At 37.9% G+C, this 16,598-nt stretch overlaps 1 long non-coding RNA gene across 2 annotated transcripts in view; it reads right to left on the bottom strand.

Moving 5' to 3' along the window:
* Window positions 1-12,033: 12,033 nt before the first annotated feature.
* LOC121482014 overlaps window positions 12,034-16,598 on the bottom strand; it is a 96,379-nt gene continuing 91,814 nt past the window's right edge. For both annotated transcript variants that reach the window (XR_005985486.1, XR_005985487.1), the window contains one exon: window positions 12,034-15,310. This is a non-coding gene — a long non-coding RNA (uncharacterized LOC121482014). The remainder of the gene's footprint in view (window positions 15,311-16,598) is intronic.

Raw genomic sequence — 16,598 nt, 5'->3', positions numbered from 1 at the left:
ATGGACTATATAGCTCAATAGCAGATAATCAAGAGATTGCACAAATCCCTCCAAAGAAGGGAATTTGGAGAGAAAATATATAGTCTGAGGATCTCTACTTTCTTGCTCCCCTTTTACCAGAAATACAATCTTTCTTTCAGGCTATCAAAATAATTATCCCCTTCATTTTAATGTTGTCAAATTTGTCATCTTGCATAGATTTAGTTGATAAAGCAGTGGGGGTGGAGGTAGATTAAGCTAGGGTAATAGTTTCCAGAGGGAAGGAGAGATCCAACAACCAGCACCTAGATAGTCAGAAAAACTGGCAATTTCTAGTTCAGCTAGGACCTCACATAGATATTGTTGGTCTCAGAGGATAGGTACGTGCCTGCTCTCAGAAGAATGAGCATGGATTGGTTTTGATGGTCAGAAATATGGCGTCTGGGTAGGAGTAGTCACAGCTTAATTCCACCCAGAAAAATTTTTGGAAAGTTCTGTGTTATGTTGTGAAAAACACAAAGGAAATCACCCAGGAAAGGTATTGCATTTAACAATCATGGCCTCCAAGCCAGGCATGATCTGGCTTGGTAGCTATCTATGCTTCCTTGAATATATTAAACTTCTTCCTGCCTTCCTCCCTCGTGGCCTTTTTCTGTCAGACTCCTAGTCAGGATTCTTTTTCCTAAGACTTTTTCATCCCTTGAGTCTTCTCATATTTTAAATTTAGGTCTCTGCTCAACTGCTACCTCCAGAGAACCTTCCCTGACGATTCTGTGTACACATGTACACACACATACACATATAATAGTTCAATATATAGAAAGAACTCTCTCTTCTTTTAAAAGTTGACTGCTAAAAAAATAAAAGTTAACTGCTAATGAAAAATGAGGAAAGATAGAGAATCTATCATGGATTAGAGAAGTCTAGAAAACAAGATGATTATATGCAGTATAGTCTCCTATATTAGGCCCTAGAAATTAAGAAGGATATTAATGAAAAACCTGGTGAAGCACAAGTAAATTCTGTAGTCTACAGAGGATTGTACCAATGTTCATAGCTTAGTTTTGACAAATGTACCATAGTTAATATTTTAGCACTGGAGAAACTGGATGAAGAGTATCTAGGAATTCTCTCTACTATCTCTGCAATTTTCCCAAAATTATTCCAAAATAAAAAGTATATTGAAAAAAAATTAACTTCTACATAATTTCGGTAAGTTATAATAACTTCCTATCATGAAGCATGACAGTGACCTAGTGTCCCTGTTGCCTTAGTTTTCTTTCTCATTTCTTGCTTTGACCATGTCTGAAGCTTGGTTTTCCACAGTAAGACTTTCAGGAGAGGGCTTACTTATATCCTTGGTTTGCTCAGGTGGAGGTATGAAGGAAAGTACCATGAGAAGTTCTAATGCTACATCACTTGGGGCACTGGTCTCAGTTCCTTCAGCCATTTCTGAGTGTGCTCTCAGGCTTCCCCTGGGCACAGATGTCAGAAGACTTCCATGCTCCTTCCCTCAGATGGCCTACACCAGCCAGGTATTTTGACCCATTCAGAGACTTATTAAAAACTGTTGATATCACATTCCTAATGGTGAACACTCTATGGCTAGTTTTTCTTAATACAGAGACAAGTTTTCATTTGATATAAAAGTAAGATTTGGTTATAGCAAGTAAAAGCCATGAGGGCATTTTCTCAGCCCTTTGGAGACACAAGGACAAATCAGACACAGATACGTCAGAAAACCAGTTAGAGGACAGAAAATGTTTTCCAAGGCCAGTTCTTGTGAAAGAGAAAAACTATATTTATGAAAGAGAAATTATAGAATGAGTGACCCTTTCAGATAACTTATATTTTAAATAATTTGTCTGGTACAGGGTAAGTGCTCAATACATGTTATTATTATTTAAATAAATATGTAAATAGTAAATAATGTCAACAGGCTAAGAATACATTGAGTAAGTACTATCTATTACTGCTAATCCATAATTTATTGTAAGTTATACTTCCACATTATAGTTCATGGAACCTATAATTTAAATAAAAGTATCATTTTATCTGCTGGTTTGTACAAGTATAAGCAAAAAAGTAACATACAAACATTCCTTCCTCCATTTACCGTACAAGCTTCTCACTTTGTCCAAAAGACATTTCTCAAGGTAGAGGGCAAAACATAATCTTGTAGTTTGTGAGAAAAACTCTTACTAACTGACATTATTAATTTCATATCTGATTGATCTCAAATTAGCCATTACTCTTGAAATATAAAATTCTGGTATTTCCTGCTCTGTTTAGTTTACCTATCAAGTAGCTGATGATACATACAATATTTTAAGGCATTTATCCACTGCCACTACCATTCCAGTCTCCTGGATCAATGTAACGGAGGCACTGATGATATGAGAAGTGATCATCTCCAGGCACTGTGAGATAAAACTTTTGCCATTTCAGACTGGGAGGTTAATTCTGCTGCTGTTGATGGAATGGAGTGAAGCTAATGATGTCTAGGAAGAGAGTAGCATCTCTCCAATGGCAAGGTCTGCCTATCCATTCTGCCTCCAGTGTTACCATCTGCCATCTAACCTCAAATGCAGGGTTTCTGGAGGAGAGGACAGAAAGAAAAGTTAGTGGGCTTCCTGAACTCATTTGCCTGGGCTCAGAACTGGGAAAGTGGAGATCATAGCCTCAGAGTATCATCTTTCATTAATACAACCCTTTACTTTGCTTTAACATGCTTTAATTTCATGATTCCAGAAAGACTTTCATGTCGTAGATGGAAAATTCACAAAGAAAGAAATACCAGTTCTTTGATGAAGACATTGGCACCTGACAATCTTGATAAAGCCATCAGAGTTTCTGTCTTGTTCCTTGTTTTTATTTTTAAGATTCACTCTCTTCTTTAAAAGCAGTGGAAAGAACATGAACTACTTAGAGAAACTGAGTTCAAATTCTTACTCTATTACTCACAGCTTTGTGATGTTGGGCAAGTTACTTGCTCATCTGTAGAACAGATGATATTTCATGGATTAGTGTGTAGAAGATCCCTGGATACTATGCTTACATGACACAGTGTTTACAGGACCTCTGACAGATCCTCTCTCTTCTTTTAAAAGTTCTCTATGTAAGGTTGAGGAAGAGAGGCTCTTGCTCAGGTTTGCAGTAATGGCCAAAGCTGGGCTTCAAACCCAGAAGTAAACAATCAAATTAGCTATACCTGATGAGCTCTTACAGGGACCCAGTCCAGTACCTTCTATGTATTAACTAATTTAAACTTCATAGCAATTCTGGGAGGGTACTGTCATTTTTCTTGTTTCCCAGACTATAAAATCGACTATGCTGCCTTCCTCCATCAACACCCACCTCATCATGTAACCCTCTCCTTTATACGTGGATACGTGATATCTTCCTAATTTCTTCATGACACATTCAAACATAAAATGCTAATAAAATTCGTGCACATGTTTCCCAAAATGCCTTGATTGGGTTTTCCCTCTCACTGTAACCTCCAATCAGACACCTTTTCTCCAGATTCCTTTGTGGCATGTGGAGAAGGACATAATTTATCCTCCGTTTACAGAGCTTTTTATCTATCTATCTATCTATCTATCTATCTATCTATCTGGGTTAAAATGCCAACTCAAGATGTCACTATTAATTTAAAAACCTTTTGTGATTTTTTTTACCCCTTTTATATTTTCTCCTGAAGAAAAATAAAGCATTTTATTCATTCAAAAACCACCAAGAAGCAACACATTTAATGAGAAGTTAATGACCAGGAGAATTATTTCAGTCAAATTCTGAGCCAAGTTGAACCCTAAGGTTTTAAAACGTTCAATCAAATATCACCATCCTAGTGTGGGAGTTTATTTTTTCTTGGCATCATGTAACTTCCTGTTTCTAAGAAAAAAGGATTAAAGTGTCCCATAAAGGAAAAAAAAAGAACTCCAAAAGCTTCTTGGACATCAAAGAGACCTTACACAACAACATTTTGATGAGTTAAGTGTAAAGGAATCAAAAACACATGGATTAAATTTCCCATAAAACCCACATGTGTTTAAAAATCAAGGAAAAACGTGCTTGGCCAAATGCATTTGGGGTTTTGTCAAACCCCAAACATTTGAGGAATAGTGTGAGATGTTTAAGGAACCCAAAACACAGCTGGATTGGCCTATATCATTCCAAAAGCAGATGCCAGTGGAGACAGTACAGAGATAAACCCACAAAGCTATAGTTTTGGCCTCAAAATCACAGCCCTGATTATTGATAAGAAGCTTCCAGATATATATTTTTAATTGCCTCTAAACTTAGAAAGTTACAATTTATATTACCTGCCAGAAGTCACATATTAAAGAGCACTTCTATTTTTAAAAAAAGAAAAAAGGAATCATCACTTCCAACCTTCAGATTTTCCAACTTAACCAGATGGGATGTTTTCCACAGCTTTCAAACCTGGATCAAGTTGTCCTATGTTTTGTATTATCCTTGATTTAGCTTTGCTAGACTAAGCACATTATTAATTGGTTCCCTTTTTATTTACAATACTATTGCTTGAAATATATACTAGAGTGTATAATTGAATTTGGGGTTTACTGTAATTAAAAAAGCCAAAAGGGCAATAAACACAAGTGTTAGTAAATAATTGCCTCTGAGAACCAGCATCAATCATCAAGATTAAATGATTTTATATCATATTTAAGTTCCTTAATTTTAATTTATGATTGCCAACCCATTTTCAGCCATGGTTGACGAGGATTTCTTGTCAGTGCTTCACCTCGTTAGAGGTGATGGCAAGGGACTCACGAAGATTCCTTTTTTATGGGGGCCTACCTTATCAAGCTGAAATAATTGATTCATGTATTTTCTATCTTACCATCTTCCCAGTGCATTCTATTTATCTAAGAAAGTAGTCCAAGTAGTAAGAAGGGCAATCTGATCATAGATTTAAATACTTTTCCACATCTACCTTCTAATTTAATAAGTAAAATTTTGATCTTTTGGGCAGATCTAGTTTGTAGATATATAAGTAGATGTTTCCTGTAACTAAGCAGTACCATGTATCACTTTTTAGGTGGGATAAAAATAATTATTGAAAGCACTGCCGTGATTTCCAAGGAGGTTCAACAGTTAATGAACACATCACTAGCCTTCTTGACCCCCCAAATAGCTAAATCAGCAGCATTCCTTTCTCCTTTCCAATATAGGCAACATAGAATATCCTGCAAAAATATAAGGCAAAATGTACATAAAAGAAAATATTTTTCCCTAACGAAAGCACAGATATGGGAACTATGTATGTATTTTCCACTCTCATCTCAAACACTGCAGTATGAATTAACAGTTTGTACACACTTGAATCCAAGCTCAGTTCTCCACATGGTAATTTATGATGCATAGCAAGGTCACATCTCAAGAGCTAACCCTGTACATTAATAAAACCACCATTTATTGGAGCCCACCATTTGCAAAGATCTGAGTGTGATATTTTAAGATATTACCTCTAAAGCTCACAACAACCTGATCAGGTAGATGTCTCTTGGTTTTATTTTACCACTGAGAACACTAAGTCGTGAAGAGATTAAATCATTTGCCCATGAATATGCAGAGAGACCTGTTTGGTCACAAAGCCCACACGCTCTCCTCAACCCTGTTGCCTCTTACACATTTAAGGCAAATAAAAGATAACAGTGACCGTCTCTTAGGAGACTGAGGAGAGGGACCACAGGAGAGAGAAGAGTAATATAATCCTGTCTTAAGAGGTTGTCAGGCTCTCACATCGATATGGTTTGTAGTTCTTGAAATCACAGATCCTGTTCTGTTGCCCACCCTAATGGCTATTCTACGTCCCAACGTGATACATCTTTCACTCTGGACATGACTTGGATCGGTTTGCTGCATTTATAGTCTTTTAAATTTCCCTTGCACATGCTCAGGGCATCATTTTGGAGAGCAGTCAATTGCTCAGGGAACTGATTCCATGATGCTTTCAAGGCCGTCACCTGTTTCTCATTATTTCTTTCCTGAGCTTAGCTAACGGACATGAGTGTTATACCTTGGGAATGAAAAGTCTGTGGCCAAAAAAACAAAATCACATCCGCCATCATTGTGCTCGTCCTATTACATTCTCATCTCCCTGGTCAGTGTGATGTGTCATGGCATGAAGGGAAAACTTGCTAAATGACAAGATTTTTTATTCACCACAGTCGTGTAGGCCTTTCCACTAGTGCCTGGGGTCAGTAACTGGGCTGATGGGTCACGTTAGATTGGCAGCACATGGTAAAATAATTAGGAGGTGATCCTACACTCGAGCAGGTGCTGTCCTGTGAATGAGAACTGCAGATAGTCTATGGCAGGCCAAGATTGTGAAGAATAATGCCAAAAACCAAAGTCAGTATGTGAGAACAAATCAACAAAATGAAATCATGAAAGAGGAACAGCTCCCCAAAAAAGAGACAAGAAAAATGTGCTGTCTTGACAACCAGAGTAAGTATTTTCAATTACGTAGAACAAAAACTGGGGAAAATGGCAGAAGAAAAGATGGAGAAAACAGATACATTCAATTTATTTAAAAAAATGAGTATGTACATTGTTGGTGGTTTGAAAAAGGTGGAAGCAAATATTTTTAAAAGCCTAATACAGGTAGTCAACAGATAAATGGACAAATAAAGGGAAGAGTTAATGTACAAAGGAAAAGGAACATAAAGAAAAATATTCCTTTGCACTAGAAATAAAAGAAATCTATTTTTTAAATGATGCGTTGTTTTGATCTGTTAAATTCATATTTTTAGAAGTGTGTGTTTCCCATTGATGGTGAGGATCAGAAGAAATGGACACTTTCAAACATATGCTGAAATAGCACCACTCTTGCAAAGAAGTTTGACAACGCATACCAAAAGTCTCAAGTTTTTATACATTTGAGCCTCTTCAGAAAATAAGAAAATAATCTCAAGTATGCAAATGAAAATATTCATGGCTGCATTACTCATAATCAAAAATGGAACAACCCCCAAAATGTCCTAACGTAGAAGAGTAACAGATCCATTTAATGAAATATAATAGCAAAAGTGATGATTAGAAAAACTATATAAAAACTAGGAAATGCTCTTCCTATAATATTGACTGAAAAAGAGCAAGAAAAAAATGTAGGGATGCCTGAGTGGCTCAGTAGGTTAAGCATCTGCCTTCCACTCAAGTCATGATCCTGGCGGCCTACTGGGATTGAGCCTCACATCCAGCTCCCTGCTCAGCGAGGAGCCTGCTTTGCTTCTCCCCACCGATCATGCTCTCTTTTTCTCCCTCTATCTCTCTCAAAATCTTAAAAAAAAAAAAAAAAAGAAAGAAAGAAAGAAAGAAAGAAAGAAAAGAAAAAATTCTATAATAACTATGGGCAATCAACATTTATTATCAGTGAAAAGACTGGAAAGAAACACATTGAAGTAATAGCAAAGACATGGTGAGATTCTTGCCGATTACATACATATTTTTCTCCATTTGCCATGCCTTCCTCAATGTGATTGCATTACTTTTGTTAACGTTTTTCTAAGGAACAGAGCTAATATTTTGGAAATCAATATCTTTTTAAATAACTTATTGAAGCACCAATAAAAACAAAAAACTATGAACTAGACAAGTACAAACACAGGATAGCATACATATTTAAGAGAAAGTTAGTAGGAAGACATCTAAATAGGTCCTGTAATTTCTAAAATGATGAATCTCTTTTATCTGGAAGACAAAGTTGTATTGAAACATCCAAAAAAGTTTTGAAAAGAGCAATTCATGCCAAATGAAATGAATTTCCCTCTAAAATAGTTTGGAATATACACAGATAAGGGAGAAAAGAACAGATACCCATGAGATGGCCCGGGCTGAGAGTATTGACTTCTTGCCATTTTAGTCCACATGGAGTCCATCAACAATCCTGCTGGACAGTGTTTCAGAGTGTTTTCCCTGAGGCCACAGGGCTCTACTAGACTTCTCAAGTTCACTTCGAGCTCTACAATTCTATGAACTGTGTATAATAAATGATAAAGAAAGCAAGAAAGCTTCCCTCATATTTGATTCCAGTTGGTGAATTCAATAAGACCCAATCATTAAAAGAAAAAAATTTTTTTTTCAATTCTTGCTACCGTGTGGTCACTTCTCATTGAAATAATCTTTCCACAAGTTCTCAATCAAGAAATGGAAAGGACAGACTCTTTTTACTAGCAGATTTTTAAAAATTCTTTAATTCACTATAATAATATCTACCCAAACAGAGACAGAGCATGGTTAAAATGGCTGGGAGTGAGTGGGCAAGGAAACATGGTCTAATGTAGTAGTGGTGGACTCGCCACAAGATGGTCTAAAGAGTTTTTCTCTATTTGTAGTTCCCATCTTGAAGAAAAATTTGCAATTCTTGCACTTTCATGGAACAGACTGTGATTTAAATTTCTCAGTTTGTGTAGCTCTTTCTGTATATCACCATGTTTTGTATTCTATCACATATCTGGTCTTTATACATTTTGACTTTTCCTCAAGGATGCTGGGATGTCACATGTGTCCTTTTGGGTAGGTGGTACTGGAGGCCAGGTGGGGACAGGAGGAAGCAGCACCCTCCACCACTTTCAGAAATACCTTTTTCCTATACTTATAGAGATAGAACCACGTCAGGATGACATTCCATTCGGCTCCAGAAATGAAAAGTGAAAACAAAGATCTTCCCATTGTAGGTGGAGAAGACAGGAAACAGAATCCATTTTTTGGACCGCTTGGTTTTTGCAGAATATTTCATTGTTCTAGATGAAGGTCAACAAGAGTGTAGACACTGTTGTCTTCTGAAGAGTTAAGACTCCAATGGGAAGACAAGCATACATGGATAAAGGAAGAGGAGGTTAATTTCTTTTAAAAATTCAATGGAGCAAATGAAAAGGCAAGTAACATAATATGACAAAGCCCTTGGTTGGTGTAAAATTTGTCCCTAAAGCCTACAGCCTAAAATCTTTGTAATGGGGACCATTACAGAAATTTTATTAAGAACAGCAAGGAAGCAGAGAGGTCATTTGCCTCTGGTTGTAGGCATTTGTTCATAAAATATATACCAAATGATAAGGTACTCTTTATGATTTTAAGTCTATTCTTAGAAACACTGTGGCTCATTAGTTTTACACCTCTAGTGATGTTTTGTCAATTACATGGTTAAGATTCAATATGTTTTTAAGAAACTACAGTGCTAGTATCAGTAATTTCTTTTTTGGCTGATTATTGGCTGAATTAGAGGACCACAGAAGCCCTGGGATTCAATACAGTAAAATACTATGTACTTCACAAATTCACAGGAGGACTCATTAAACTTTGTTGTCCATACTTGACTGAATCCCAAATAATTTAGATGATTGGATGGGAGATACGCTGCACGGGGAAGAAGAAAGGCTGACCTATAGACTATTTCTTTATGTGCTTGTCTACTTGTTTGCTTTCTTGCTCTTAAATTTTAAAATCCTGTGGTAACTGGAATGTGCTTAACCATGTGCTTCCCAGAAGGGATTAAGGCAATAATGAAAGGAAATTGAGATTCCGTCTGAAGAATGTCTGCTTGTGCTAGCATTACAAATATGTCATCTTATGAAAATATATACAACTCGCCTTGCTTAAAACTCGGGTGTTTTGTTAAGTTGGTAAATACACCACCTTTTCATGTGGGCCTGCTGTTGATTTGCTTAGTATGCTAACAGAGAGGACAAGAGTCCACTTTCATGCCAAGGATAAAGTCCCAAATTGATGAGACTTTGTAAATGAGAGCTTATGGCAGGCTCTTAGAAATATTGTTATTGACCCTGGAAATAGCGGTAGATGTCTCCTCTTCATCTAGACTTTCAAAGCATCCATTGTCCCCGAATGACTCTACCTGCCTGGAATTTACAGGGTTTGAAGCTGGTGATTTACTGTACTGCTGCTTGGACCTGCAGTTTTGAGTGAGGTGAAAGTATTATTTTCAACCAAACGATAATATGCTTCAATCATTCACTCTGTCTTCTTTCACAAAAGAATCATCCTCAGACAAGAAACTTTGCTCTAAAATATATTAATTGATGAAATATATGCCAGATTAATAGATGTATGTGTGGGCTGGTCTCTTATCATTCCACATTCTTGCCTTAATTCAGAAAAATGTTATGAACAAATATGAAACTTTGGCCAGAGTAGGTCCTTAATCTAATCCATATCAACCATTATTTCCTAAAATCCAAGTGGCAGGGACTGGTATTTCCTGGAGACTCACTTTGTGAAAGAGACTGTAGAATAATTTACATCTGTTATTTCAGTTGATTCCCATGACCTATTTTGAGATAATGGTCATTATCCCATTTTACAGATGAGGAAACTAAAGCCAAGAAAATTTAAGTACACTTCCTAAGGTCATTCAGCTACTAAGTGGCTATTCCAGCATTGAACCTTAGATTTTATGCTGTTTACTATATCACTGCTAGATTACAATTGTGTAACTGCTGGTAGCTTCTAGAATTCATTAATCCATCTTTTAAAAAAATATGCATCTGTGAGCACAACACTAGGAGTTTTTAAGAAATCAAGAACAAGGGTAGTGAGGAAGGAAAGAGCAAGTCAGGATTCCTGAAAAGCCAAAGGGCAGGTTTAGTAGTGTTAGAGCCAGATGCAATTAAAAGGTACATATGATAAGTACCAAATACTGCATTTTTGAAACATTGAAGAGAATGATTTACCTAGGTTAAGATCTTGATTTTAAAAAATTATTCATATGATACGAGTTGTATCGGAATTTCATTTCGGGATCTTTTTTTAAAAAAAAAATGGATTAAAAGTTGTGTTGCGATGGGTTTCTTTGGAATGCAACTTTATTGCCATTGAGTGTCTGATGGGAACATCCTGCTGCTTAGAACGGTCCCTGCATGAGGGCAGAGAGCACATTTGATTGATTCTTGATACAACAATTGATCGATTGACAAAGCAATCTTACTGATTTGGAGGCAGCCCATGACAGGATCTGCCAAGCATGAAGAGGAATTTGATGTTGGGATTTGGTTGATCTTGCCCAGTGTGTTAGAACCGGGTGAAAGCCCAAGCAGGAAGCCTGGGGGAAGGTGGCGACCAGGAGATAGGCACAAATGGGGGTGTCAGGAGATACACCAATAAGTAGCACATGATCCAAAGGCATTTTATGAGAATTCTCTGTCTAGATTATGCAGTTATTGCAAGGTGGGTTTGGGAGGACGGTGGGTAGAAGTAGGGAAGCGTTCCTTTCAGTCTCTTTCTAAAGCAACTTCTGAAGGTTTTTCTCGTTTGGTTTTGCTTTTACCTTGTCATGATGGCTTATAAATGAGGCATTCCAAATATTTTAACATGCATACATATATATATATATAAATATATGTATATATATATATAAGTATATATATTTACACAGGGCCTGTCATCAATGTGTTTGATGATAGGCAGATTTTTTTTTTTAATGATAACTTTGTTCCTTCCTCTAAATCACAGATATTCACAAGCAGAGTTGGGGGTGTTTTCCAATGGTTGCAAATCCTCAGCCCATGTGATAAAAGATGCTGACATTAATATTCTGGTGTGCAAGCTAATTCCTTCAGCCAGCTGTGAGGCAGAGGCTCTGCGACCGAGGTGAGACTGCCGCAATGTGCAGCGTGTGCAGGGTCCTCCGAAAGGCTGATCTGTTACTTGCACCTTGAGCAAATTGTGGCAGCTTGACTGTTTCCGTGGGTGAGCAGAAGTGGCTCTGTTTTCTCGCTGCTGCGTTCAATTTACTGGCTGCCTCAGAAGGTTCAGAGCTGGCCCAGGGTGGGACTGTTAACTGTTTATTCCCTATCAGCTCTAGACGTCATCCGTCCTTGAACCCTCTGGCTTACAGAGGAGAGAGGAGTAAACATAATAGCATGGAATCAACAGTCTTTAGCTCACGAGTCTGCAGTGTGTTTATTAAGCAAATCTTCATCTTGCTTTGAGCCCCAGAGAACCCACAGAGGTTGAGCCCAGTGATCCACAGAGGACCCCGGTGTTAAGCTGCTACTTCCAGGGTGTCCTAGCAATTAACCCTCTACTCTCTTATACTATTATCCAGTTATTTCTTGCATGTTTTCTTATCTTCCTGTATAGATTTCCAGGTCCTTGAGTTTAGAAAATACTATCTCCTGTGAATCCTCCCCAGCTTCTAACCATACAGTTGGTTTCAATGCAACCCTCACTGGTTGTGAGGAGCTAAGTACAGTCAGACACACAGGATGTGCCATGAAGGTTTGTGGTTATTCGAATTCAAAACTGAAATGACTGGAGGGAAAAAAAAAAGCCACAAGGTGACATGACTAAGGAGAGTCGGGGTCATTTCTGGCAGAGTCTCCATCTCTTCCCATCCCTCCTGTCTTCCGGATTGATGCTTGGCTCTGAGGCTCAGGCTACAACCCAACAACAAGGTCCTTCACAAATAGCTCTGACCCACCCAATCTTTGTGACTCCACACTCCAAAGGCACCTTGTACTCCAGCTGACATGCGCCCTACAGGTCCGGGCTGTCCTGTGTCTATGCTCTGTGTGCCTGCTTCCTGCAGTCATGCCCTCCCAGGAATGTCCTCCGGGTGCCCATCCAGGCAAACCTCCCTCCCCCTCTCTGAAATGAAGGCTTTGTTGGCCTACTCCATGAAATCCATACTCCCTCTGTGTCCTCGGGGTAATCTGTATACACTTAGTATGGTTGATCTTACTTGTTTAAATCTCTCTCCCCTATCAGATATAAATCCTCAGAAAAGAGGGTTGAGTCTTTTTTATCCTTGCTCTCTCAGTGCTTGACATGGAACGTGTAGTAAATAAATATTTCTAAATAAAAGCATGAACACCTGTCCCTCTGTGTAAATTTCCAGGGTAACACTTGCCAGGCCCCCACCCACATCCTCCATCCCAGCATCAGTCTAGCGTCATGGAGTGACCTGGTCACTTGGCCTTAGTCTCCCTTCCTGGTACTTTCTTGACCACTCTCGTTTTTTTTCTTAATTTCCGGATTTTGTCTCTAACTCTTCATGGAGATCTATTAATTATTGTTGTTTAGCACCAACATTCTTTCTTCATTTGAGAAAGAGATATGCCTCTAAGAGGTTTTGAAGGATAAAATAAGAGATAAAGGTGATCTTGAGAGCATTTGGCTCAATCCAACTACACTAGATACTGTTGTACATCTCACAAGATGCTATTGGAGTCATAATAGATAGGGAAAATCTAGGAGAATGAAGTGTCTATCTAATATCACAACTTTTTCAAAGAGTGAACAGAAAAATATGAAGAACAGAGAGCCACGGGGATTGATGAAGAAAGGAGAAACAAAAGCACCCATGTGGTCCACTAGCTCAGAGGTGGTCAGAGCCTGTAGGTGACTGAGCCTCCATCAGACACAAGGTCTCATATCTCTAACAGATTTGTCCTATCAGCATTTAGGCAGGATTAAAACATTCTATGCTGCCCAGCTTAGCTATGCTTTTGGTCACAGACATAGTTATTTGGTTTATTCCTTGATGAACCTGAGTCTTAATATTGCTCTTTGTGGGTGGAGAGCAGGAGATGACAGAGAAGTTGTTTTTCAAATTTTGTTGGGTTTTATTTGTGTGTTTTATACTCATGGGCCAAGGAAACAGGATAGGTAGGAGAGAAAGTCTAAGGCCACATTGCCTAGGTTTGAGTCCTGGCTCAGCATCTTTTTAGTTGTGTTGCCAAGTAACAATTTCCCCATTTGAAATATGTGCATTATAATGACATCTTCCTCCCAGATTCGCAGAGAGGTTTAAGTACATTAATACCTGTGATGCTCTTGGTGCCATAGCGGGCATGTAGTAAGTGCTCAGTAAATTTTATCTATTAATAATGTTAATGTTTAATTTGATTTCCTAGAAAAGAGATTCCCACATTCAAGCTTCTGTATCAATCAGACTTACTGAGCTCTTCACTGAAGATTTGAGATCACTGTGATTTACTAGATACCACAAAGAAAATATTCTAACGTGTCATAGTTAGTCATGTTCATAAATCTATGTGCATCCCACCTTCAGCAAAGATATTTCTTACATCATGCATTGCACTCATAGTCAAACATACACTTTCATCAAGGAACAACGAAGGATGACTGTTTCTCTAGTCACCATAGATGAAACAGGATAAAGGGAAAAGTGGTAAAATCCAAAAGGACGCTAATGCCTATGGAAATAAGGACAAGGTACAAGGAGTTAAGAAGGGTCAGGCAGAGAATTAATCTGTCTCTTGTTACCATCCTGTTCATCCTGCATTCGTCTATTGAGCTGAAGGACAGTCTCTAAAGGGCTATTCTTGGACTCCTTTCTTTCTAAGACAAGATAATCTCTACTCTTCAGCCAAGGCCCTTTGAGAGAGATACTTCTGGGTTACCTTTTAATTTCTCATAGCCCTAGAGCAGTACCATGAACAGAACAGATACATAATTCATGGGTGTTTTATGCACTGAGAGTAGAGGAAGGGATGAAGAGAGCAATGATAAGTGCACATAAGGAGAAGCTGCAAGGCCAGAATGGGAGAAGGGATAAATATCCATACAGTTACTTCTACAAAGGTTTTGGAGAACAAAAATTTATCTATGTGGGAGAGAATTCTCTGCAGATACTCTACATAAATATAGTACCTGCAATCATGGGTACTTGTGATAATCCGCAAAATAAAACAAAACAAAACAGAACTACCTAGCCTCCAGCACTTTAAAATCAGGGCAAGGGGCCGAAGACAGGAAAACTTGTTTTAAGACAGATTCCTTATTTTTCTTTCATTTTAACCACCCAAAATAAAACACAGTGAGGCAGATTTTAGCACAAGGTGGATCTTCACACTAAATTCTCATTTTTTTGGTCCTGTTTGAGGAGAAAGAAATCAGGACCTTACAGGATTAGAGTCATGGTGTACTTTTTGTACTTTAGTAACATCTTGAGTCAAAAGAACCTTTTGATCAGTGGCCCAAGCCAAGAGAACTCACAAAGAGGGGTAGAATCAGACTCCTTCTATAGATGTATCCAATAGGCGATCAACCTGTCCAAGGCTACAAAACTCATCGATAGCCAAGCCATAGCCAGGATCTGGATCAGCAAACTCCCAAGTGAAGACTCTTAAAGATTTCCAGATTCCTTATTATACTATTATCATTAAATAGTGAAAAGAGGGGTACCTGGGTGGCTCAGTCAGTTGAGTGTCCAACTCTTGGTTTTGGTTTAGGTCATGATCTCATGGGTCTTGAAATCAAGCCCAGCATTGGGTTCTGCACTCAGCGGAGACTCTGCTTGACGATTCTCTTCCTCTGCCCCTTCCTGTCAATAAATAAATAAATAAATAAATAAATAAATAAATAAATAAATAAATATCTGTAAATAGTAAATAGATAGATTGAACTAAGTCTACTATTTACACTATTAGAATTCTGTGGAGTTTCATGGAGATAATCCGATTTTTGTTTTGCTACCCATATTCATGTCATCATTTTACAGGAAAATTAATCAAATATAACTTCCTATGGTTGGCCACCTGGGTGGCTCAATGTTTGAGCATCTGCCTTCGGCTAAGGTCATGGTTCTGGGGTCCCGGGATCGAGTCCTGCATCAGGCTCCCCACAAGGAGCCTGTTCTCCCTCTGCCTATGTCTTTGCCTCTCTCTCTTTGTGTTTCTCATGAATAAATTAATTAATTAATTTAAAAAATAACTTCTTGTATTTACAACTGTATATATTCAATATAACTATCTTATGATGTACTTTGGTATATATGTAACCTGCTATTTTTTATTTAATTTCAACTCAGATGGGGAATTTTACCTCTTGTTAAAAACAATGAAAAACAGAGCTAAGGGATCTTTAGAAGATGTGTATTTCTTTTGACATAGTTAAGAATGTAAATAATGTACTGTTATCAGTCATATTTTAGAAGTTCATAATATTTTCAACTACATGACAACTTCTGTTGTGTTTCATGCCAGTTCGTTTAGGTCATGGTGCAATGAATTACCATAATCTAGGCTAAATTATTCCATCAGCAAAAAAATGGGTTTGATTCTACTCCTGCCCTAACCCTAGGAAGGTAAGTTAAAATTATAAATGAAGAAATAGAAAACAATTGAAAATAAGTTATTTCTGGAGAAACAAATAACTAATAAGATTGAGAGAGTGCTCTTTTGGTGTGAAACCCAGCTGAATTCATTTTACATGAGAGTCATCTTTCCAAATAACTTTCTGGTCATTTCTCTCATCTCAAAACTTTCAATGGTGCCCCATTGTCTAGAGAATGAGGGTAGAGCATCTTGGCCTGACATTAGACAGGGCCCCACATGTCCCAATTATGTATACCTGTGCCAGGACAACTCTCTCTATTACACTTTACTGCTTTACAAAAACCTTGTACCCCACTGAGGCAATTTGCTGGGATTGACATCTCTTGACAAACAGGTAACATAAGACTCCAGAAAACATGAAGATAACTGAGATCCAACAGAACTTTCTGTGATGTTGGAAATGTCCTATATGTACTGTCCAAAGCAGTGGCTGTGAGCATCTCAGATGTGGCTCATAAAATTGAGACACTGCATTTTTACCTTTGTTTAACTTTA

The sequence above is a fragment of the Vulpes lagopus genome, chromosome 24 (genome assembly GCF_018345385.1).
Source record: "Vulpes lagopus strain Blue_001 chromosome 24, ASM1834538v1, whole genome shotgun sequence".
Classification (NCBI taxonomy): Eukaryota; Metazoa; Chordata; class Mammalia; order Carnivora; family Canidae; genus Vulpes; species Vulpes lagopus.
Note: the sequence above shows the minus strand (reverse complement) of the source record. Positions and strands in the feature narration are given on the sequence as shown.